The sequence below is a fragment of the Oncorhynchus mykiss genome, chromosome 3 (genome assembly GCF_057628025.1).
Source record: "Oncorhynchus mykiss isolate SJ-2025 chromosome 3, ASM5762802v1, whole genome shotgun sequence".
In the NCBI taxonomy this organism is placed as follows: domain Eukaryota; kingdom Metazoa; phylum Chordata; class Actinopteri; order Salmoniformes; family Salmonidae; genus Oncorhynchus; species Oncorhynchus mykiss.
The window spans coordinates 27,106,275-27,129,281 of NC_143024.1; the positions used below are offsets into that span (position 1 = coordinate 27,106,275).

At 42.9% G+C, this 23,007-nt stretch overlaps 1 protein-coding gene across 4 annotated transcripts in view; it reads left to right on the forward strand.

Annotated features, from left to right (window-relative positions):
- The first annotated feature begins 237 nt into the window (after nt 1-237).
- Nucleotides 238-23,007, forward strand: part of LOC110503805 (dual specificity tyrosine-phosphorylation-regulated kinase 1B) — a 79,885-nt gene continuing 57,115 nt past the window's right edge. For all 4 annotated transcript variants that reach the window (XM_036970397.2, XM_090226961.1, XM_090226959.1 and 1 more), the window contains exon 1: nt 238-1,662. The gene's annotated coding sequence lies outside the window, so the exon portion shown is untranslated. The remainder of the gene's footprint in view (nt 1,663-23,007) is intronic.

A 23,007-nucleotide genomic window follows, 5' to 3' on the forward strand; every position in this document is an offset into this window, starting at 1 on the left:
CCCCTGCTCAGTCCTGTGAAATCCATTGATTAGGGCTGAATTAATTTTCAGTTCATTTATTAACTCGCTAAAATTGAATGTAGTGTTTATTTTGTTCAGTGTAGTTTGATATGGGTTAACTTCATGCGAACGCGCTTCTGAATAATATCGAAATTATATCCACCGTTACCAAATGACGGTTTCTAACCGTGCTGGTGACTAACTGCTATAGTAGTACTTAAACAGAACCGACACGCCGATTGTCAGCTCGTGCGACAAAATACAATTTTCATCCCAGTGGTGACCGCCGCCATTTTGAGTGAGTGAATGACCATACAGATTGGTCAATGGTTTTCGTCAACGCGCGAAAGAGGCGGGTAATTTGAACATGATTGACGGTTAGCCGATGCGATATGATTAACTGGTAACTAGTTGGGTGCCGATAGTTCTTCAGAAAATTAGGTAACTTTATACAGTCATGCGAGTTAAGCACATGTTTGAACTAGGTGCTATTTCTAATTTACCAATATTAAGAGCATATGTAACGGCATGTCCGTGATTCTAAATGTACTCCTTTAGCTTGTTCGTTAAGGTGCTGGTGATAACGTCAAGGTTGGCTGTTGTTCAGGAAACATGCACGAGCTATGTTACGGCTAGCTAGCAACGTTGGCTTGGTAGCTACCTTAGCTAACTTACCCTATAATCACATTTAAAACCAGTTTAAATGCCGAGGTAGTTTGTATAAAAATGTATTACCGCTGCGTTAGATTATGAACAGGCTTTCCATGTGATGTTTAATTTCACACCAAGGGTGGTAGTAGTTTGACTGTCGCAGGTTTGTTTTGGCGGCCATTTTGTAGGGGGAATGCAACTCAAACAGGCGGGAACGAGCTTCGTGTCGAGGGCGCGCTTTTCGTGCAGACCCTCATCTAAGCGATAGCTAGTGCAGTCTGTGGTGTGATCGAGATTAACGGCCAGAGAGGGGGGGTCCCTTGCGAATGCACATCGCTAGTTATAGCGGTGCACCGGAAATACCCCAAATTTATTTTAATCGTACATTTTTTTTTATTTAAACACTCATCCCCTCCACCTTTCCGTTCACCACAACATGCAACACGTAGTTGGATATTAGTAGTAACTGTTACAGTGAAAGCTAGCTAGTTAGCCAGCTAACGTTAGCTAGCCTCCCAGACTCAGCAGCTACGATAAACCCAACGTTGCCAGTTTGCTACATGGTTTCCTGAGTGAAAATAGAGGCCACGAAAGAATCAACAATCAACGGCGAGATACGGTCTATTTTGGATGACAACCTAGCCATTGCCATGCTACCCCAAGCGGTACCACATATGTTACCTGTGAACTGTTCAATTAGCTAGCTTGCACTGCGCCGGGCGGACGGTGCCGAACCTCCGAGTTCATCCTGCGCTCTTGCTGGACTGCGCTTTGGAGACTAACCTCACTGAAGACCCGAGTTTTGACGGGGATTTATTGCAAAAACGACACTACCCTCTCGTTATTAGAATATCTCACCCATCAGAGGGGTGACAGTTTGGGGGTGGGGGGGGGGATTGGTTTTGCCGGTTGTTATTTTGCCCGGTACCTGTGGTGGAGGCTAGGACGGAGGGAGAGAGGGAATGCTGATAATGGCTGCTCCGGGAAGCTGGAAACGAACCACCGCCTGAGGTAAGAGATAAGCTTGGTTTATTCACTCACTGGGTTTTAACTCATTTGTTGTGAAGATGCCGTTTTTGTCATCAGTCGTTATGTGTTTGAAGAAGACCATGATGATAAACTGACATCCATACAAACAGCACCTTCTGTACCCTCCCATGTCCTCCAACCTCAGCATCAATATGCAATTTTTCAATCACAATGGTGCTAGTTAATTGTACAGGACATTCACTTGGCTTGTAACATTATTTATCGATTCGTATACGTTGTGGACAATTTAGCTAGTAGCTACATTTTCCCCGTAGTGATGCCTTGCAATGTAGATCCTCAACGTTGGTTGTGATTCGCCATGATGGAAAACTGCGATAGACAGCTACAATGTATCCGAGGCTAGTTCAGACTATCCTTTAACATCTTTTAGAAATCACATTCTCAGTTGCAATGTAGGAATGACGTAGGATTATCAGAAGTCACCCTGCCCAGTAGTCTCAATATTAGTATGGGCAGTGTTGGCCATGTAAGCTGTCGATGAGCATGCCTCATCATGGACTTATTACGATTTGATGTATGACTGGGATATCCTCCCTTTTCAATGCATCACACAGCCACTGTTCCTACTCGTGGTAAAATTGAGAAATGATGGATGCCATATTCTAAATCACTCCGGCCTAATTTTATCTGCAGTGTTTTCTTTAACTAGCCAATGCAAATATTTTGAAGAGAATGCCCAAAAGCCACTGCATCGCTGCATTTTAGAATTCACAGCAAGACAGTGAGGAAGGGTATTGTAATCTCTGAAGGCTGTGGATGGTGATTCAAGAAAAAACAATACATTAAAGAATGTCATAATTATATATGTTTTGATTTCGGTATGAAGGATGACATTACAACCCTTGGATCTTCATACGTTCACACGTGTGTGAATTGGGAGTGACATGCAGTTTCTGATGAAATTGCCACCTAAGACTATGAAAAGCAGTCTGTTAGAGTGCATTTGTTGGAGTATATTTTCCATTTTGAATAACCTTTGTCGCAAAGTCATACCCTGGATAAATCTCAGTGCCTACACCCTTGATTTCCATGTAGCATTATGAGCAAGCCCTTGCTGTGGTGCTGAAGTAGAAATGCCGGTTCAAAATGGATTCACTTTCCCCTGTCCTTACCATGTTGTCTTCATTCTCTTACTGTTACCACTGCACCGAAGTGAAACAGTTATTACATGTTAATGCATATGTCGTTAAGATTTGTACGCCATCAGAATTTGATGTATTTTGATCTTAATGAATGTATCCCTCATCCACGTCCATCGTTTGTTAACCCTAACCCGAAAAATCATTCCCTCGTTAGTTTTTAGGTGAAAGGTTGGGTGCAGTTTGACATTGTCTCTAAGCTACCGAGTCATGATTCTTTCTTGTAGTTTTGCATGTCCTCATACATTTGGAGCATTCAAATGGATGATTCTCTGTAAATGCTGTATTTCCAAGTTGCATGGATGATTTCCATTTAGCATTCTGAACCACATTATGAGCATTTGACTGCATGTGACAATGACACATTTATTTGGTCAAAAGCTTTGCTGAATACACAGTTGTGATACATTCTCTTGCCAAGATATTGAAATACCAATTTGAAATGTGCATTACATCCCTCCATACCATAGCTCCATGTTGTTGGCCTGTACACCCCCCTCTCTAGTTCTCTTTCCCTCTCAATTTGGGGTGAGAGAAAAGCTCTGTTCAAGATTTATTTTGGTACCGGTAGCAGAGTGACACGCTGTTGTGAATGGACTGACTGACTGACTGACTGACTAACTTCATTGTATCGAACCTTGACATAACTGAAGTGCAGCAAGTTGGTGTTGACTGGTCACCAAAATACTGACTGTGTGAAGAGGTGCTGTTTTATGTTTCAGTCAAGCTGAGTGTTTGTGGGTGATTCCGGGATTATGAGATGCATGTTGCAAATATGTATTAGAGCTCATGAGCACTTGGTCCAGTCAAAGGGCATGCCGCTGTTTTACCGGTGAGCATGTGTGAAAAGTTTGTGCTGGCATTTGCAGGTACAAGTCAGTGAGTGTGCGTGTCTTGAAGCCTAGTAGGGATCATTATGATGGTGGGGGTGGTTGTCTGTAATTTGGACTCTTACTTGAATCTAGTAACTTTAACCTAGGTAGTAGCTTGGCCCCCCACTCCCTTCCCATGCTCTTTTTCTGGTGACCCTGGCACTGGTGAGGTAACCTATCGCTTGTTTGTCTTTGGAGAGACCACTTGAGGGGGCCTTCCCCATTCATCTATTGATTTAAACCTGAGTTTGATAGCTTAGGGAGGGGAAGCAGGGGATACCCACTCGCACACAAGTTCATAGTTCCCCACCTCCCACGCCTAGCGTTTACATGGTGGAAAACTTGATTTACAGCGTAAGCAGTGTCTTGCCTGTTACAGAGAAGGCAGAGTCCATAGCCCACGGTTTTCGAGGCAGTCCCCTTTGAGCACATGCCCTTAAAGTGTGTTAGAGGGGGACTGGAAGGAAACAGGTTCAGTGAGTTTACTCTAGAGTGAAAGTTTGCTCGTGGGCTTTAGTAGGGCCTGGAACGCTACTCGGACCGGGGTTGATTGAACTGCAGCCTGTCAGTCCCTTATTAAACCTGCCCAACACGCCTTTCCCCCTCCCTATTCTATTCCTGTCCAGCAGTCCCAATGTGACTTTGTCCTCAGTGTCTCTATCTCTCTCTGAGAGGACAACCCCACCCCACTTCTCAGCCCTCTAAAAGTACATTTGATTTTGATCTGGCTCTGAATGAACCCATTTCCTGATGCACAGCAACTTCACTACCTCATCAGTACTCAAGTTGCCCACGTGCGGTTTTTCCCCTAATATCACCCTCATCTCAGCCTAGATATGTTGCCCTGTATCTTATCTTCAATTAGTTTCTATCAAAAATTTTGTTTTTAGGTGCCACTGGATACTTATTTTGGGGCCTTCAGTGTCCATCTGAAGATACAATCTGGGGGACACACTGGTGAGTTTACCAGTACGTTCAATGATGCTCTCTTGGTTACAGACTATATGCTTGCAACCTTTGGTTCATTACCACCCCACCTTGACTGGCATGTGTCTCAGCGAAGTTTGAGTTTCAAGACTGGGCTACCTGCACAATGTAACCACATAGTTGGCTACTAAACCTCTCCTTCTTTAGCCAATTCAACATCTGATCATGTCTGATCAGCTTTGTGTTCTTAGAATTGTGTTTATAACTCTCAGAACCTCTAAGGTAATGTTATGGAAACTGGAAAATGTTGAATGTGAGAGAAGGCAAAGGACATTCCATATGCTAGGTCAGTCAGTAAAATCTGCATCAAGTGAATGGCTAGATCAATTTGCAATGGAGGAATGCTTGGAATGGATTTGATCAATGGCATCGCATGTACATTTGTCATCAGTCATTTAAGTGAGCGAGCATAGCGATCATAATTACATGTAACGATTCAAAGAGGAATCAACTCATGTATTAACTACAGTGATTAGCATACTAATACATTTTTTTCATCTAGTTTTGAACTATAACTATTGGGGAAAGCACAGCATCTAAAAAACCGAAGGACACAACTGTAATCCCACAACTGTAGTCCTCTCTCTATCAACTGCGTTTATTCTCAGCAAACTTAACGTGTAAATAGTTGTATGAACATCAGATTCAACAACTGAGACATAAACTGAACCTAGTTCCCCAGACATGTGACTAACAGAAATGGAATAATGTGTCCCTGAACAAAGGGTGGTCAAAATCAAAAGTAACAGTCCGTATCTGGTGTGGCCACCAGCTGCATTAAGTACTGCAGTGCATCTCCTCATGGACTGCATGAGATTTGCCAGTTTTTGCTGTGAGATGTTACCCCACTCTTCCACCAAGGCACCTGCAAGTTCCCAGACATTTCTGGGTGGAATGGCCCTAGCCCTCATCCTGCGATCCAACAGGTCCCAGACGTGTTCAAGGGGATTGAGATGCGGGCTATTCGCTGGCCATGGCAGAACCCTGACATTCCTGTCTTGCAGGAAATCACGCACAGAACGAGCAGTATTGCTGGTGGAATGTCAGGATGAGCCTGCAGGAAGGGCACCACATGAAGGAAGAGGATGTCTTCCTTGTAACGACTGTGTTGAGATTGCCTGCAATGACAACAAGCTCAGTCCGATGAAGCTGTGACACACCGCCCCAGATCACCGCCAAATCGATCCCGCTCCAGAGTACAGGCCTCGGTTTAATGCTCATTTCTTCGACAATAAACGCGAATCCGACCATCACCCGTGGTGAGACAAAACCGCAACTCGTCAGTGAAGAGCACTTTTTGGTCCAGCGACGGTGGGTTTGTGCCCATAGGCGACGTTGTTGCCGGTGATGTCTGGTGAGGACCTGCCTACAACAGGCCTACAAGCCCTCAGTCCAGCCTCTCTCAGCCTATTGTGGACAGTCTGAGCACTGATGGAGGGATTGTGCGTTCCTGGTGTATCTTGGGCAGTTGTTGTTGCCATCCTGTATCTGTCCCGCAAGTGTGCTGTTCGGATGTTCTGATCCTGTGCAGGTGTTGTTACACGTGATCTGCCACTGCGAGGACGATCGGCTGTCCATCCTGTCTCCCTGTAGCGCTGTCTTAAGCTTCTCACAGTACAGACATTGCAATTTATTGCCCTGGCCACATCTGCAGTCCTCATGCCTCCTTGCAGCATGCCTAAGGCACATTCACACAGATGGGCAGGGACCCTGGGCATCTTTCTTTTGGTGTTTTTCAGAGCCCGTAGAAAGGTCACTTTGGTGTCCTAAGTTTCCATAACTGTGACCTTAATTGCCTACCGTCTGTAAGCTGTTAGTGTCTTAACGACCGTTCCACAGGTGCATGGTTCATTAATGGTTTATGGTTCATTGAACAAGCATGGGAAACAGTGTTTAAACCCGTTGCAATGAAGATCTGTGAAGTTATTTGGATTTTTACGAATTATCTTTGAAAGACAGGGTCCGGAAAAAGGTACATGTCTTTTTTTTGCTGAGTTTAGTAACCAAAAAAGTGTTAAACAAATCAAAATGTATTTTATTTTTGAGATTCTTCAAAGTAGCCACCCTTTGCCTTGATGACAGCTTTGCACAGGTCCCCAGCCATCAATCTGTACGTCTCTGCTCTCTTTGCTTTGTGGTTATGTTTTAGCTGTGTTGTTCTAGCTTGCTGACCATAACCGTGGTGGTTGGCTAGGCTAATAGCTAGCTAGCTAGCTAGCCAGCCAGCTAATGTTATATGTTTAGCTAAGATTACTCCATATATCTAATCCTCTTTGATAATAATTAGATGGTGTTATGTATTGGTTAGATGGTGTCATGTATTTCCACAACTTTGGTTTACTTTAATGTAGCTGTAAGCTAGGTGTTAATATCAACTGGCAGACTCATGTAGTGCTAACGTAATGTTAGCAGGCATGTGGGCATAACGTTATCAGACTAGTAGAGCTAACATTAGCAGGCTAGTTGGCTAGCAACCTTGCAAGTTGATTTGTAACAATAAATTCATAAAGTATTTGGTTGTAAATTGGCTGAAAATGTAATTGAAACCAAAAGTCATGAGTGCAAATGATTGGTTTAATTTGAAATTACTGTATTTCTGTTCGAGTTTAAATTATAGGGAATAGGCTGGCTTGCCGGGTCCTCCATATTACATCACCACCCCGGAAAAATCTTTTTCCGACATGACTTGGGCATTCTTCGGAATTCTGATCGGTTTTATAGAATAAATAACTAATGCAAATCCATATGTTACATGTGGTTGCGTTTGTTGCTTACCCTTTTTAAAACGGAATTCAACAATATTAAAACATTTATTGAACTTAGTAGGGAATCAACACATGTATTAATCAGCCCAAGTTTATCATAAGACATAAACCGACTGCAATAGTGATTCGTATTTCCTGCAACTTTCTAAGGAGGCAACGAATTCCCAGTTTGTGTATGTGCGCCACTTTGTGTAGCCGTTAGCGATGATGCTAATGAAAAGTCTTCTGGTAGATAAAGGTTTGCCAAAAACCTTCTCAATTAAATGTTAACTACAAAGTAGCCTATGCTTATCTGGCAGAATAAGATCATGATTATTTGCATCAATCGAGTGGGTATTTGTTTTTGCAAACTTCACCATCACGTGTTCTACAAAACACACTAAACAGCCTCATTCTAGGTGTGCACTGGAATTAAATTAACATTTCTCAAACTTTTCCTGGATTTTCCTGTAATTTAAGCATTTTTGTGCACATAGAAAATCAAATTTAGTAGTTTTTCTATTAAAAAAAAGGTGCTTTTGATTGATATTGGGGAAACGGAAACCTTGAAAAACAAAACGGAGAAAGGGGATTTTGGGGAGAGAACCAAAATGTAATCAGGCAAAATATATAACCGATTTTATAGGGCCCTACTTTAGGCGCAGATCTAGGATCAGTTTACCCTGCCCAAGCTAACCTTAAAATGCAGAGCTGCTTTTGTACTTCATTCATTCACTCATTCACCGATCTCCCTACATGTCTGTCTGCCATCTGTACCAAAGGAAAGCCACCTGTTTACTGATCAGTTTGGTAGAATCGTACCAGAGGTGTTTGTGCAGTTCGAGGAATTAGACACCTGACCCCAGATCAGTGTTTTTGATTAGTAACTTCCAGAAATGACCACGCCAGGCTAATTCTCACTTTCTCTTGCCCTGCCCCTGTTAGTTTCCTGTCCCCTTTACCTTTCTCTGCTTTTCGAATGGCTCATAAATTACTAATGAAAGGCAACACAACTACACTGGTTCCTTCACCACTGGCTGGCAGGTAGAGGAGTGCTCAGCCCTGGCTCCTGACTAGGGGATGGAGAGGGGAGCCTTTAACCATTATCATTCAGGTGACCTGCCAGCCAGGGATATAAGGTGAAATGGTTAGTGGTTGTAATCTTAAACTTGTCCCGTAATGAACAGTTTTGATTTATATTATAGCTCCTTGAGAACTGTATGTAGGCCTACTACTGTGGATTGTTGCAGATCTGTTGATTGTCTTCATGAATCCTGAATAAATTCCAGAAAGCTTACCTCCCTCCACAATTTCAGAATGTTGGCTCTTGAGGAGGCGCTGGGTCATTTCCAGTATGTAGGTGTATTTACATTATATATTAGAGGTCGACCAATTAATCGGAATGGCCGATTTCTAGTTTTCATAACAATCGGAAATCGGTATTTTTGGGCGCAGATTTGCCTATTTATTTATTTTATTTAACTAGGCAAGTCAGTTAAGAACACATTCTTATTTTCAATGATGGCCTAGGAACGGTGAGTTAACTGCCTTGTTCAGGGGCAGAACGACAGATTTTCACCTTGTCAAGTCGGGGGATCCAATCTTGGAAACTTACAGTTAACTAGTCCAACGCAGTAACGACCTGGCTCTCTCTCGTTGCACTCCACGGAGACTACCTGTTACGCGAATGCAGTAAGCCAAGGTAAGTTGCTAGCTAGCATTAAACTTATCTAATAAAAAACAATCAATCATAATCACTAGTTAACTACACATGGTTGATATTACTAGATATTATCTAGCGTGTCCCGCATTGCATATAATCTGACTGAGCATACAAGTATCTTAAGTATCTGACTGAGCGGTGGTAGGCAGAAGCAGGAGCGTAAACATGAATTCAAACAGCACTTTTGTGCGTTTTGCCAGCAGCTCTTCGTTGTGCGTCAAGCGGGGCGGCAGGGTAGCCTAGTGGTTAGAGCGTTGGACTAGTAACCGGAAGGTTGCAAGTTCAAATCCCCGAGCTGACTAGGTACAAATCTGTCGTTCTGCCCCTGAACAGGCAGTTAACCCACTGTTCCTAGGCCGTCATTGAAAATAAGAATTTGTTCTTAAGTGACTTGCCTAGTTAAATAAAGGTAAAATAAAAAAAATTGCGCTGTTTATGACTTCAAGCCTATCAACTCCAGAGATGAGGCTGGTGTAACCGATGTGAAATGGCTAGCTAATAGCGTTTCAAACGTCACTCGCTCTGAGCCTTCTAGTAGTTGTTCCCCTTGCACTGCATGGGTAACGCTGCTTCGATGGTGGCTGTTGTCGTTGTGTTGCTGGTTCGAGCCCAGGGAGGAGTGAGGAGAGGGACGGAAGCTATACTGTTACACTGGCAATACTAAAGTGCCTATAAGAACATCAAATAGTCAAAGGTTAATGACATACAAATGGTATATAGAGGGAAATAGTCCTAGAATTCCTATAACTACAACCTAAAACTTCTTACCTGGGAATATTGAAGACTCAACAACTTTCATATGTTCTCATGTTCTGAGCAAGGAACTTAAATGTTAGCTTTCTTACATTTTGCACTTTTACTTTCTTCTCCAACACTTTATTTTTGCATTATTTAAACCAAATTGAACATGTTTCATTATTTACTTGAGGCTAAATTGATTTTATTGATGTATTATATTAAGTTAAAATAAGTGTTCATTCAGTATTGTTATAATTGTCATTATTACAATTATTATTATTTTTTTTAATCGGCCGATTAATTGGTATCGGCTTTTTTGGTCCTCTAATAATCAGTATCGGCGTTGAAAAATCATAATCGGTCGACCTCTACTAAATATGGGTGTACATGGGGTCATTGGGATGGTTGATTTAGTGTGTTTTATTTATGAGTGGTTTATTAGGCATGATGCCATGTTCCCCTGCCCTTGTTTGTGTAATGGTAGGCACAGTGGCCTTTCTGAACAGTCAGCCTGTTGGAGAGCTGACGGTGTGGTGGACAGGGCCCTGGGTGTGTGCCCTCCCTGAGGTGAGTCACTGCTGGGCTAAGCCTGGCTGGTCTGGGATTCCAGTCTGTCCATTTACCTTTACTGGAGGTAGTGGACTGGAGAAATTAAATGTTGTTCAATCCTGGGTCTGAAGACTCACAGAATGTGAAGGGCAGACTTTTGCTAAAGCCCAGCACTAACACACCTGACTCAACTAATCAATATATCACCAAAACCTTTTTTTTTTTTTTAATGTGTTAGCACTCATCTGGAACAAAAGCCTGCACACCTTTGGTTCCTACTAACCAGGATGGAAGAACTCTGGACTTGAGGGAGCAACTCCACTCATCACAGTCAACATCTCACTGTCACTCTGAGAGGGCCAGACTTTTATGTTGTTGCCAGAGCAGTCCATAATCACTCTAAGTGTAAGGTGGACTCTGTAATCATTGGATCTTGTGGACAACCACAGATGCTAGTTGTTCTGTAGCACAGCTCCCAACGGAACAGGTATATTATGGCTGGTTAGTTTATAGGTTAGTATTCACTCTGAATGTTGATCAGCTTTGTGGTTAGAAAACGTTTGACATCACTATGACTAGGGCCAGTACATGTGTCCGCCTGGCTAGGAAAAATTAACGTAACCTCCTGGCTAGGGCCCTAATCATGACACCTTTCAGTCCGTAACGGGTGATTGTTTACTTATGGTATAACCAACTTTGTCAGCGGCTCTGTGGTCTACTTCCATGTTACTGAAAAATCATCCTGTGGAAAAAGCCACAGGATGTTTTTTTCAATACCATTAACTATTTATTTATTTATACATTTTTAAGTAAATACCTGCAGTCAACTTGTGCAATACATTAGGAGAGAAAGAACATTGTGTTCTTCATTTCACCTGTCATGTTATTATGAAGATTATGGTAGTCCTCAGTCACGTGTCACGTGGTGTTTGTTTACAAGCACACAACAACTAGAGACTGAATCCTTGTGAGTTATTCACTGTTGTGCAGCATGCACCAGGTGATCTAATTACAGTATGGAATTCACAACTAAATGTTTGCTAGCCAGATATATTTTAACTATTAAGCTGACTGTCTAAAATGTGCTAAATGCTCTGCAGTTGTGCATTTGGTTTGTTATTTAGTAGCTAGTTAGTGTCTTCCAAAATCAAGCATTTGCTTGGTAACAGCAGAGAATCCCCTTCTGGTTTAAGAGCCTTGCTGGCTAAAATTTGATTTGTGCTTTCAGAAAACGGTGACTATAATTTTTTTGTTACTTGTATAGTTTAGGTCAGAAACTGTACAAAATGTTCGCAATGCGCTCGATAGCATTCTCTATGGGATTTTACATGTTAGTCTGTAATCCGAAGGTTAGCAATGCTAATGGGTTTGAAAACAGCGTTCTTTGTGTTCAGTGCCGGTATTACCGAATATCTCGACATGGCACAAGGTCAGTATGAAGGTACACTATATATACAAATGTATGTGGACAACCCTTCAAATTAGTGGATTTGGGCTATTTCAGCCACACCCATTGCTGACAGGTCTATAAAATAGAGCACACAGCCATGCAATTGCCATAGACAAACAGTAGTAGAATGGCCAGTACTGAAGAGCTCCGTGACTTTCAATGTGGTACCGTCAAAGGATGCCATATTTCCAACAAGTCAGTTGGTCAAATTTCTGCCCTGCTAAAGCTGCCCCGGTCAACTGTAAGTGCTGTTATTGTGAAGTGGAAACGTCTAAGAGCAACAGCGGCTCAGCCGCGAAGTGGTAGGCCACAAAAGCCCACAGAACGGGACTGCCAAGTGCTGAAGCACATAGCTCGTAAAAATCGTCTGACCTTGGTTGCAACTCTCACTACAGAGTTCCAAACTGCCTCTGGAAGCAACGTCAGCATAATAACTGTTCGTCGGGAGCTTCAAGAAATGGTTTTCTATGGCCGTGCAGCCTCAGAGAAGCCTTAAACCACTGTGCAATGCCAAGCGTCGGCTGGAGTGGTGTAAAGCTCGCCGCCATTGGACTCTGGAGCAGTGGAAATGTGTTCTCTGGAGGGATGAATCGCGCTTCACCATCTGGCAGTCCAATGGGCAAATCTGGGTTTGGGGGATGCCAGATGAACGATACCTGACACAATGCATAGTGCCAACTGTAAAGTTTGGTGGGTCTGAGATTTGAACCAGCAACCTTTCAGTTACAGGCCCAAAGCTCTAACCACTAGGCTAACTGCCACCCTGGGATGATTTGGAAGGCCGACTGTGAGCCAGGCCTAATCGCCCAACATCTGTGCCCCACCTCACTAATACTTTTGTGGATGAATGGAATCAAGTCCCCGCAGCAATGTTCCAACATCTAGTGGAAAGCCTTCCCAGAAAAGTGGAGGCTGTTATAGCAGCAACTCCATATTAATGCCCATGATTTTGGAATAAGGTGTTGGACAAGCAGGCGTCCACATACTTTTGGTCATGTAGTGTATGACAATCTGGATTTCGCCCAAGCCTAGTGAACATGTTATTGATGCACCAGGAAGATGCAGAACGGTGTGAGAGAGGTGGGTGGGTGGGTGTGTGTGAGATAAATGCATGTTTCTGTGTGAGTGTGTTTGCAGTGAGCGGCTGCTCTCCTTGGTGCTGCTTTTTCCTCGGCAGCCTGCTGACCTGCTTAACTCAGCTGAGAGGGAGCTGATGGAGAAGGAGACAGAGAGACACTGAAAAGCAAGGTAACCGAGGAAGGAAATAAATAAGGAGGCGAATCAAGTTAAGTGGAAAGGTGTTTTCAAGGAGAAAGAAAGAGGGAGAAAGATGACAACATTATAGCATGTCAAGTTAAGAAAGTGTAGGTAGCTACACTGTCAGTGTAGGTGAGGGGAGGGAAGAGGGACAGCAGCTCTTAAAATAGACCTTACTACTTCATCACTTAAGAAATCCTTGATCCGTGCCTGTACTGTACTAGATTATCCTCCTATGAATAAAAACATCTCTTCATTATGCATATTTTATATATGATGAGCTTTATAGATTTGTCTTATGACGGGGAGGGGAGAGCGTACAGAGACACAACTTGACTGATGGATTGGTTAATGACTGTTCTGCTGTATCTTTTGTACATTTCCATGTGACCCAAGGCTTGGAATTCAATCAAACCCACCAAAGCAATGTTCACATTGTTTGTTTACAAACTACTATCCCTGTACTCACCTAAACTGAAAGCATATGGTCATTTCCAAATAAAAGGACCCATGACCATCAACATGGGTCCTTTTCAAATGACATGGGAGCATTTCAAATGAAAGCCGAGTCTATTTTTTTAGAAAGTAAGGCATATATACATTTTTCAACCATATTCCACCCTAAGAATTCCACCCTAAGGGATACGCAAAGGCTTTGTTTTCTGGTCAAATAGACGGAAAATGGGTCTTCGACAATATCTATCAGAAAGTCTTAAAAGGTATTGGAAATGCATCAAAACACAATGTGAAAGTAAAGACCCCTGCCAACTTTATATTTTATTTAACCATTATTTAACTAATTAACATCAGAACTTATATTTTGTTTTCGAGAAATGATTTACCTTGCCTTGCTCGTTTTTGGTAACGGAATTACATCGGTCTAAGATATTTTAAAATTTCTCTCCCTTTTGAGGGAGGATAATGAAAGTTCACAGAAGTAACAAGTAAAGGTAGACATACCAATTAATTAGTGTTGTTACTGATATCAAGTTTGTTTATGAATTATCATGTGACTAAAACTCTTAACTCTGTTACAAAATTGTGGTCACCAAACCACAGTTGGGTCACCTGCTACTGTTCTCCCTTCCACTGGCATACTGTTATTCAGTTCAGAACAGTTATTTTATCTTTCTGTCGTCTGGTGATCAAAGCAAGACTGAAAACAGTCTGGACAACCTTTCCCTTGCATTCTCTGTCTCTTGTCTCTCTGTCTCTCCAGATGTCACCTGTCCCAGCCCTTACTGACACCTACCCTGTGTTTCCATCTACTGTAACAAGCATCCTCGCCCACTCATCACCGACAAATACCGGATGTCCATGGACGTTGAAATTTGGTCAGTCCGCCCTGGCCAGACCAAATCTGAGTTTGGACTGTACAGCACAGTAGAAAACAGTAAAGAAAAGTACACTACTGTACAGTAGCGCACACTACTATAAACTCTACTGTGCTGTACTCTAGTGTGCTCTACTTTGCTGTACTGTAATGTCCAAACTTGCGAAGCATGTCTATGATTGTTTCAGATTTGGTCTGGTCAGGACAAAACATATGTGGCCTTGTTTAGGGGCGGAACTCATTACAATAATATGCAAAATAAGGATATTGCATATTTCTACCTTTGTGTACCTATTCAGGATACATCCCCATGCAGGGGTTCAGCGTCAACTCTGAATTCTGTTTTTTCACGCAGAACATTAAAAACATTGCTTCAGTTGCACTTCTCTACTCGGATGTGAATTCACAAACAGGCTTTCAATCAGCAGACTGCGCTCTAGCTGGTGTGTAGCAACTTTTCTCTGGTACTTTTCTCGGTGTAGTCTACATTTCTCCAGCAAAATGCAAGATTAACTTAAAAAAAACATTACAATGTATCTGGCTACATTATTTCTATGATTAACATTATAAATATTATGGCCATGCATAGGTTTTGCAAAATAAACCTTGCTTTATCATTGTATGCTCATTTACTTGTGTGGCTGCTATTCTAACACCATACCCAAACCGGCCGCGTGCAAATTAATTTTGCGCACACCAAACACGATTATGACACGCAGGTTAAAATATCAAAACAAACTCTTAACAAATTGGATTAATTTGGGGACAGGTCTAAAAGCATTAAACATTTATGGCAATTTAGCTTGCAGTTACTAGCTAATTTGACCTATTTAGCTAGCTTACTGTTGCTAGCTAATTTGTCCTGGGATATAAACGTTGAGTTGTTACTTTACCTGAAATGCACAAGGTCCTCTACGCCGACAATTGATCCACACATAAAACGTTCCAACCGAATCGTTTCTAGTCATCTCTCCTCCTTCCAGCAGGCCTTTTCTTCTTTGGACTTTATATAGCGATTGGTATCTAACTTTCATAGTTACCATGACGACCGACCGAACTCAGATCTTTCAATCACCCACGTGGGTATAACCAATGAGGAGATGGCACGTGGGTATCTGCTTCGATAAACCAAGGAGGAGATGGGAGAGGCAGGACTTGCACTGCGTTCAGAGTCACAAATATAACTTTCTTCTATTTTAGCGCTTGGCAACGCAGACGCTCGTTGGCGCACCCAAGCAGTGTGGGTGCAATAATTGAATAGCGGTGTGGTCAGAATGTAATAGCGTTGCACTTCTGTTGTCATCTGAAGAAAATAGCTTAATTTTCAGCGGAATATAAAACAGGTGAAATGGTTTAAAACACAGATTGTTTTTACCAGCAGCATACCACTGCTGGCTTGCTTCTGAAGCTAAGCAGGGTTGGTCCTGGTCAGTTCCTGGATGGGAGACCAGATGCGGCTGGAAGTGGTGTTGGAGGGCCAGTAGGAGGCACTCTTTCCTCTGGTCTAAAAAAAATATCCCAATGCCCCAGGGCAGTGATTGGGGACACTGCCCTGTGTTGGGTGCCGTCTTTTGGATGGGACGTTAAACGGGTGTCCTGACTGTCTGAGGTCATTAAAGATCCCATGGCACTTATTGTAAGAGTAGGGGTGGTAACCCCGGTGTCCTGGCTAAATTCCCAATCTGGCCCTCAAACCATCACGGTCACCTAATAATCCCCAGTTTACAATTGGCTCATTAATCCCCCTCCTCTCCCCTGTAACTATTCCCCAGGTCGTGGCTGCAAATGAGAACGTGTTCTCAGTCAACTTACCTGGTAAAATAACGGATAAATAAATAAAATGGTCTGCGTTTTGAAAATGCTTATTTCTGAACTATAACGTGACCCCTGCCATGAATAGAATGATATTCATATCCATAATTATGCATTTCTGAATATTATAGGTCAATGACCCATGATGTAAATCCACTTTACCCACTGTATTTCAATAACCAAACTGTTGTTTTTTTTTAAAACACAAGGGGTCATGTCATAGCTGACACCCATTCTTTCTGCAGACATCATTGGTTCTTAATTCTGGGAAACATAGTCACACAAAAACAGAAAGGTAAAAAAAGAAATTGAAAATTGCATCTGCACGGTTCTTCCAGTAAATGTGTTTTAGTGAAATGTTATTTTAAATTGTTCTAAGTAGTCCTTATGCATAGTTGTATGGTTTGTTAATCTTTGAAATGTGTTTTTTTTTGTTTAGCATACATTTTAGAATTAAACATCTGAGTCAGTGTAATTCCTTTACTGTGGTAATTCCCAACTACAAAAAAGCTGTGTCTACAAAAAAGCTAATGTGTAGGCTAAATACACCATTGCAGATTTTATTGAATTGATCCATAACTTCTTTACTTTAATGGTTTACCTGGAATGTATTGCTGCTGTGGATGACTTGGCACTTGTGGAATGCACTGTACTGTATTAGTTAATGATAGGTTGGTGTATGAAGGACAGGATTGTGACCTCTTATCCCGGCAGGTTCACATATTGCTCTTGTACTCTTACAGTGCATTCGGAAAGTATTCAGACCCCTTTACCTTTCCCGAATTTTGTTACGTTCCAGCCTTGTTCTAAAATGGATTACATAAAAATGTTCCTTATCAATCTACATACAATACCCATAATGCCAAAAAGAAAACAGGGTTTTAGAAATTTTTGCTAATTTATAATAATTTAAAAAAAGATACCTTATTTACATAAGTATTCAGACCCTTTGCTATGAGACATGAAATTAAGCACAGTTGCATCTTGTTTCCATTGATCATCCTTGAGATCTTTCTACAACTTGATTGGAGTCCACATGTGGTAAATTTGATGAATATGATTTGGAAAGGCACACACCTGTCTATATAAGGTCCCACAGTTGACTGCACGTCAGAGCAAAAAACAAGCCATGAGGTTGATGGAATTGTCTGTAGAGGCTTGTGTCGAGGCACAGATCTGGGGAAGGGTATCAAACTTTCTGCAGCATTGTAGGTGCCCAAGAATACAGTGGTCTCCATCAGTCTTAAATGGAAGAAGTTTGGAACCACCAAGACTCTTCCTAGAGCTGGCCGCCCGGCCAAACAGCAATCGGGGGAGAAGCGCCTTGTTCAGGGAGGTGACCAAGAACCCAATGGTCACTCTGACAGAGCTCCAGAGTTCCTCTGTGGAGATGGGAGAACCTTCCAGAAGGACAACCATCTCTGTAGCACTCCACCAATCAGGCCTTTATGGTAGAGTGGACAGACGAAAGCCAAAAGGCACCTAAAGAACTCTCGTACCATCAGAAACAAGATTCTCTGGTCTGATGAAACCAATATTGAACTCTTTGTCCTGAATGTCAAGTCTGGAGGAAATCAGGCATTGCTCATCACCTGGTCAATACCATCCATACGGTGAAGCATGGTGGTGGCAGCACCATGCTTTGAGGATGTTTTTCAGTGGCAGGGAGACTAGTCAGGATCGAGGGAAAGATTAACAGAGCAAATTATAGGGGGCTCCTTGATGAAAACCTGATCCCGAGCACCCAGGACCTCAGACTGGGGCAAAGGTTCACCTTCCAACAAGACAATGACCCTAAGCACACAGCCAATGCAAGAGTGGCTGGGACAAGTCTCTGAATGTCCTTGAGTGGCCCAACCAGAGCCCGAACTTGAACCTGATCGGACATCTCTGGAGAGACCTGAAAATGGCTGTGCAGCAACGCTCCCCATCCAACCTGACAGAGCTTGAGAGGATCTGCAGAGAAGAATGGGAGAAATACAGGTGTGCCAAGCTTGTAGCATCACACCCAATAATACTCGAGGTTAGTAAAGTAAAGTGGGTCTGAATTGTTATGTAATTGAGATATTATATACACTGCTCAAAAAAATAAAGGGAACACTTAAACAACACAATGTAACTCCAAGTCAATCACACTTCTGTGAAATCAAACTGTCCACTTAGGAAGCAACACTGATTGACAATAAATTTCACATGCTGTTGTGCAAATGGAATAGACAACAGGTGGACATTATAGGCAATTAGCAAGACACCCCCAATAAAGGAGTGATTCTGCAGGTGGTGACCACAGTCCACTTCTCAGTTCCTATACTTCCTGGCTGATGTTTTGGTCACTTTCGAATGCTGACGGTGCTTTCACTCTAGTGGTAGCATGAGACGGAGTCTACAACCCACACAAGTGGCTCAGGTAGTGCAGCTCATCCAGGATGGCACATCAATGCGAGATGTGGCAAGAAGGTTTGCTGTGTCTGTCAGCGTAGTGTCCAGAGCATGGAGGCGCTACCAGGAGACAGGCCAGTACATCAGGAAACGTGGAGGAGGCCGTAGGAGGGCAACAACCCAGCAGCAGGACCGCTACCTCCGCCTTTGTGCAAGGAGGAGCAGGAGGAGCACTGCCAGAGCCCTGCAAAATGACCTCCAGCAGGCCACAAATGTGCATGTGTCTGCTCAAACGGTCAGAAACTGACTCCATGAGAGTGGTATGAGGGCCCGACATCCACAGGTGGGGGTTGTACTTGCAGCCCAACACCGTGCAGTACGTTTGGCATTTGCCAGAGAACACCAAGATTGGCAAATTCGCCACTGGCGCCCTGTGCTCTTCACAGATGAAAGCAGGTTCACACTGAGCACATGTTACAGACGTGACAGTCTGGAGACGCCGTGGAGAATGTTCTGCTGCCTGCAACATCCTCCAGCATGACCGGTTTGGCGGTGGGTCAGTCATGGTGTGGGGTGGCATTTCTTTGGGGGGCCGCACAGGCCATGTGCTCGCCAGAGGTAGCCTGACTGCCATTAGGTACCAAGATGAGATCCTCAGACCCCTTGTGAGACCATACGCTGGTGCGGTTGGCCCTGGGTTCCTCCTAATGCAAGACAATGTGGCTGGAGTGTGGCTGGAGTGTGTCAGCAGTTCCTGCAAGAGGAAGGCATTGATGCTATGGACTGGCCGGCCAGCCCATTCCCCAGACCTGAATCCAATTGAGCACATCTGGGACATCATGTCTCGCTCCATCCACCAACGCCACGTTGCACCACAGACTGGAGTTGGCGGATGCTTTAGTCCAGGTCTGGGAGGAGATCCCTCAGGAGACCATCCGCCACCTCATCAGGAGCATGCCCAGGCGTTGTAGGGAAGTCATACAGGCACGTGGAGGCCACACACACTACTGAGCCTCATTTCGACTTGTTTTAAGGACATTACATCAAAGTTGGATCAGCCTGTAGTGTGGTTTTCCACTTTAATTTTGAGTGTGACTCCAAATCCAGACCTCCATGGGTTGATAAATTAGATTTCCATTGATAATTTTTGTGTGATTTTGTTGTCAGCACATTCAACTATGTAAAGAAAAAAGTATTTAATAAGAATATTTCATTCATTCAGATCTAGGATGTGTTATTTTAGTGTTCCCTTTATTTTTTTGAGCAGTGTATATTTTTTTAAAATTTTTTATACATTTGCAAATAAAAATAACCAGTCTTTGCTTTGTTATTATAGTGTATTGTATGTACGTTGGTGAGGAAAATAATACATTTAACCCATTTTAGAATAAGGCTGTAACATAACAAAATGTGTGAAATGTGCAGGGTTCTGAATACTTTCTGAATGCACTGTTTGAATGCCCAGGTCCTTGCTATCCAGAATTGGAATATTACAGACCAGCCGTCTGAATAATGAGACCCATATAGGGGCCTATAGTTAGAGTTAAAGCTCCCAAATCCAGTGTCCTCCTTTCAGCATGCAACAAACACATCTTTCATCAGAGATGACCCTCGAGGCACCGTCTGTGTACCGCTATCACAGTGTCTATGGGGAAAGTTTACGAGAGAGGAAGGGGTATCTGGTGGTCCGTTTGACTATAGGTAGTAGGCCTACTTGTTTGTTACTATCACTTTAAAGCTGTTGCTATGGCATTATCCATCCATACAGTCACTTGCTTGTTGTGAATATTGTCCATTCACATCTCCCATAGCAGGGTGTTTCACTGACGCAGGTCAGGTCCTGTTTAAGGGCAAACTCCACAAGTGAACCTTCTTCATTCCATGGAGTATCTCTTACTTCTTACTCTCTCTTAACGTCTCTCCTTGTGCCCTTCTCTCCCACTCTCTATATCTACCTCATCTCACTCACCCTCTTTTCCTTTCTCCCCTACCTTCTTCAGCTTGCTCTCGCTCCCACCTCCCTCCACCTTTCTGCCTCTTCCTTTCTTATTCCACCCTCAGCTCTGTTTCTCCACCCCTCTCTCTTAGTTTTCATTCAGCCCACTGGGTTTCGGGCTTGCCGTGCTGTGTAAAATAAAACATTTAAATAATAATTCTGTGTGTCTGCATACCTTTTACTACTGCGCTCTCTCAGCAGCTGCAGCCACTAGCGGCACCAGGATTCCAATATTGTCTGGCCTAGAGAAATTTGTGGCCACGATGAAACAAATTTTTCTGGGGATTTCAATGTTTCATTACGAATATGCTGGAGTGTACTTCGGAGAATGATGATCCACAAGACCATGACTGGCAGCGCATCACAGAATTAGGAGAAACCCCTATTCCAATGGCATCTGTTAACACCGATACATCCTAAGAAATTACACTGCCCTGCTACTGTGCCTTGCTGGACCTTGTAAACTATCAAAAGTAGACCCAATACTGATAAATGTTTTCCTAATCAGGCATAGGCTTCATGGAGTTATTTTGGAATAAAACATGCATTGATGTTTGGCAGAAAATCTATTTATTGTTTAATTATTAAAAGCTCACGTTTTTATTTTCAAAAGAAAATGGTTAATACACTTGATTTATGCTACATAATTGAATACTAAATATTTCTGATCAGTGATAGATGACCAAATGAAAAAATGAGCTTCCACTTGTTTGCCCAGCCATGTAGAGATAAATTAGTTAAACCAAATCACATTGATTGATTGTCAGACAAGTCACAGGCTTTTGTTTGGGAGTAGGACAGGCTGCTACTATGCGAGTGAAGAACAAAATCTACTTAAGCTACATAAAATGAGGGATGCACGATATATCGGTGAGCATATCGGAATCGTCCGATATTAACTAAAAATGCCAACATCGGCATCGGCTCAATCTCTATCTAGTTTAACGCTGATGTGCAAAACCGATGTCAAAGCTGACGTGGATACCTATATAACAAGTAGATGACGTAATAACGCCACAAAAAATACAGCGCTACACAGAACAAAATCAGAAAAATACTAAGTACACTAACACCAACTAAACAAGTTCAAGTCGAGCAGTCATATGAAAGAGTTATACAATTTCAGCGAGACAACTCAAATGCGAAATCCATTAACGGCAATATAATGGAATTCATTGCCCTTGACAATCGACTGTCCTCTGTCGTGGATGATGTTGGCTTTTGCTGACTGGTCGAGTCTCTGTACACACTATTTTTCAGATGTTGCCCTACCGGAGTTACACAGTATTGTTGAAACGTACATCTATGAGCTACTTGCTATGGGCGTCACTGCTATTAGGTTCACGGCTGACATTTGGACCAGCGACGTCAGCCCCATGAGCATGCTGAGTCTGACAGCACAGTGGGTCGATGAGGATTTCGTACTGAGGAAAGCCGTATTGCATGCTCAAGAATGTGCTGGTTCTCATACTGCTGCCATTTCAATGGCATTTTGAGAACATGTTTGTAACTTGGAAACATGAACACACTCCTAGCACCATTTGAACAACTGACTCAAGAAATAAGCTCATCAACTGCGTCTGCAGCAGACGTGATACCCTCTGTCATGGCATTGAAACGCCTACTCAACAAAACTGCCGACACAGACCGGGGGGTTAAAACGTACGAAAGTACTCAAGGCTGTGAACAAGCGATTAGGTGACATTCTCTCTGAGCCTCTTTACTGTGTCGCCACCATGCTCGATGCTAGGTACAAGGACCGCTACTTCAATGCAGACCAGAAACACGGTTTACGTGAAATGTTACATACACAGCTGGACAAGATGGAAACGGACACCGTGGAAGAGGCCACGGACAGACAGATTTGACACTTCACTGCTTGACATGTATGATGAAATCCTGGTTCCCAAAACTACAATCTGTTACAAAGTGGACTAAGTTTGGTAGAGCTTACCCTTTGCCAAAGTGTTTAAAAATGTAGTTGTTTAGGAGTGCAAGGACAAATTGAATTATTGAACATGTGCACATTGGGCTCCCAAGTGGTGCAGCGGTCTAAGGCACTGCATCCCAGTGCTGAACAAATTAACAACGAAACAGCACAGCAAGTAAGTGAAATAAATAGGTTTTGAATATGTTTTACTGGTAATGGGGACATGCGTAAATGCCAACAAAATAACTGTGCGTGTGTAACCTTTTAACTAGGCAAGTCAGTTAAGAACAAATTCTTATTTACAATGACGGCCTACCCCGGCCAGACCCGGACGACGCTGGGCCAATTGTGCGCCTCCCTATGGGACTTCCAATCACGGCCGGATGTGATACAGCCT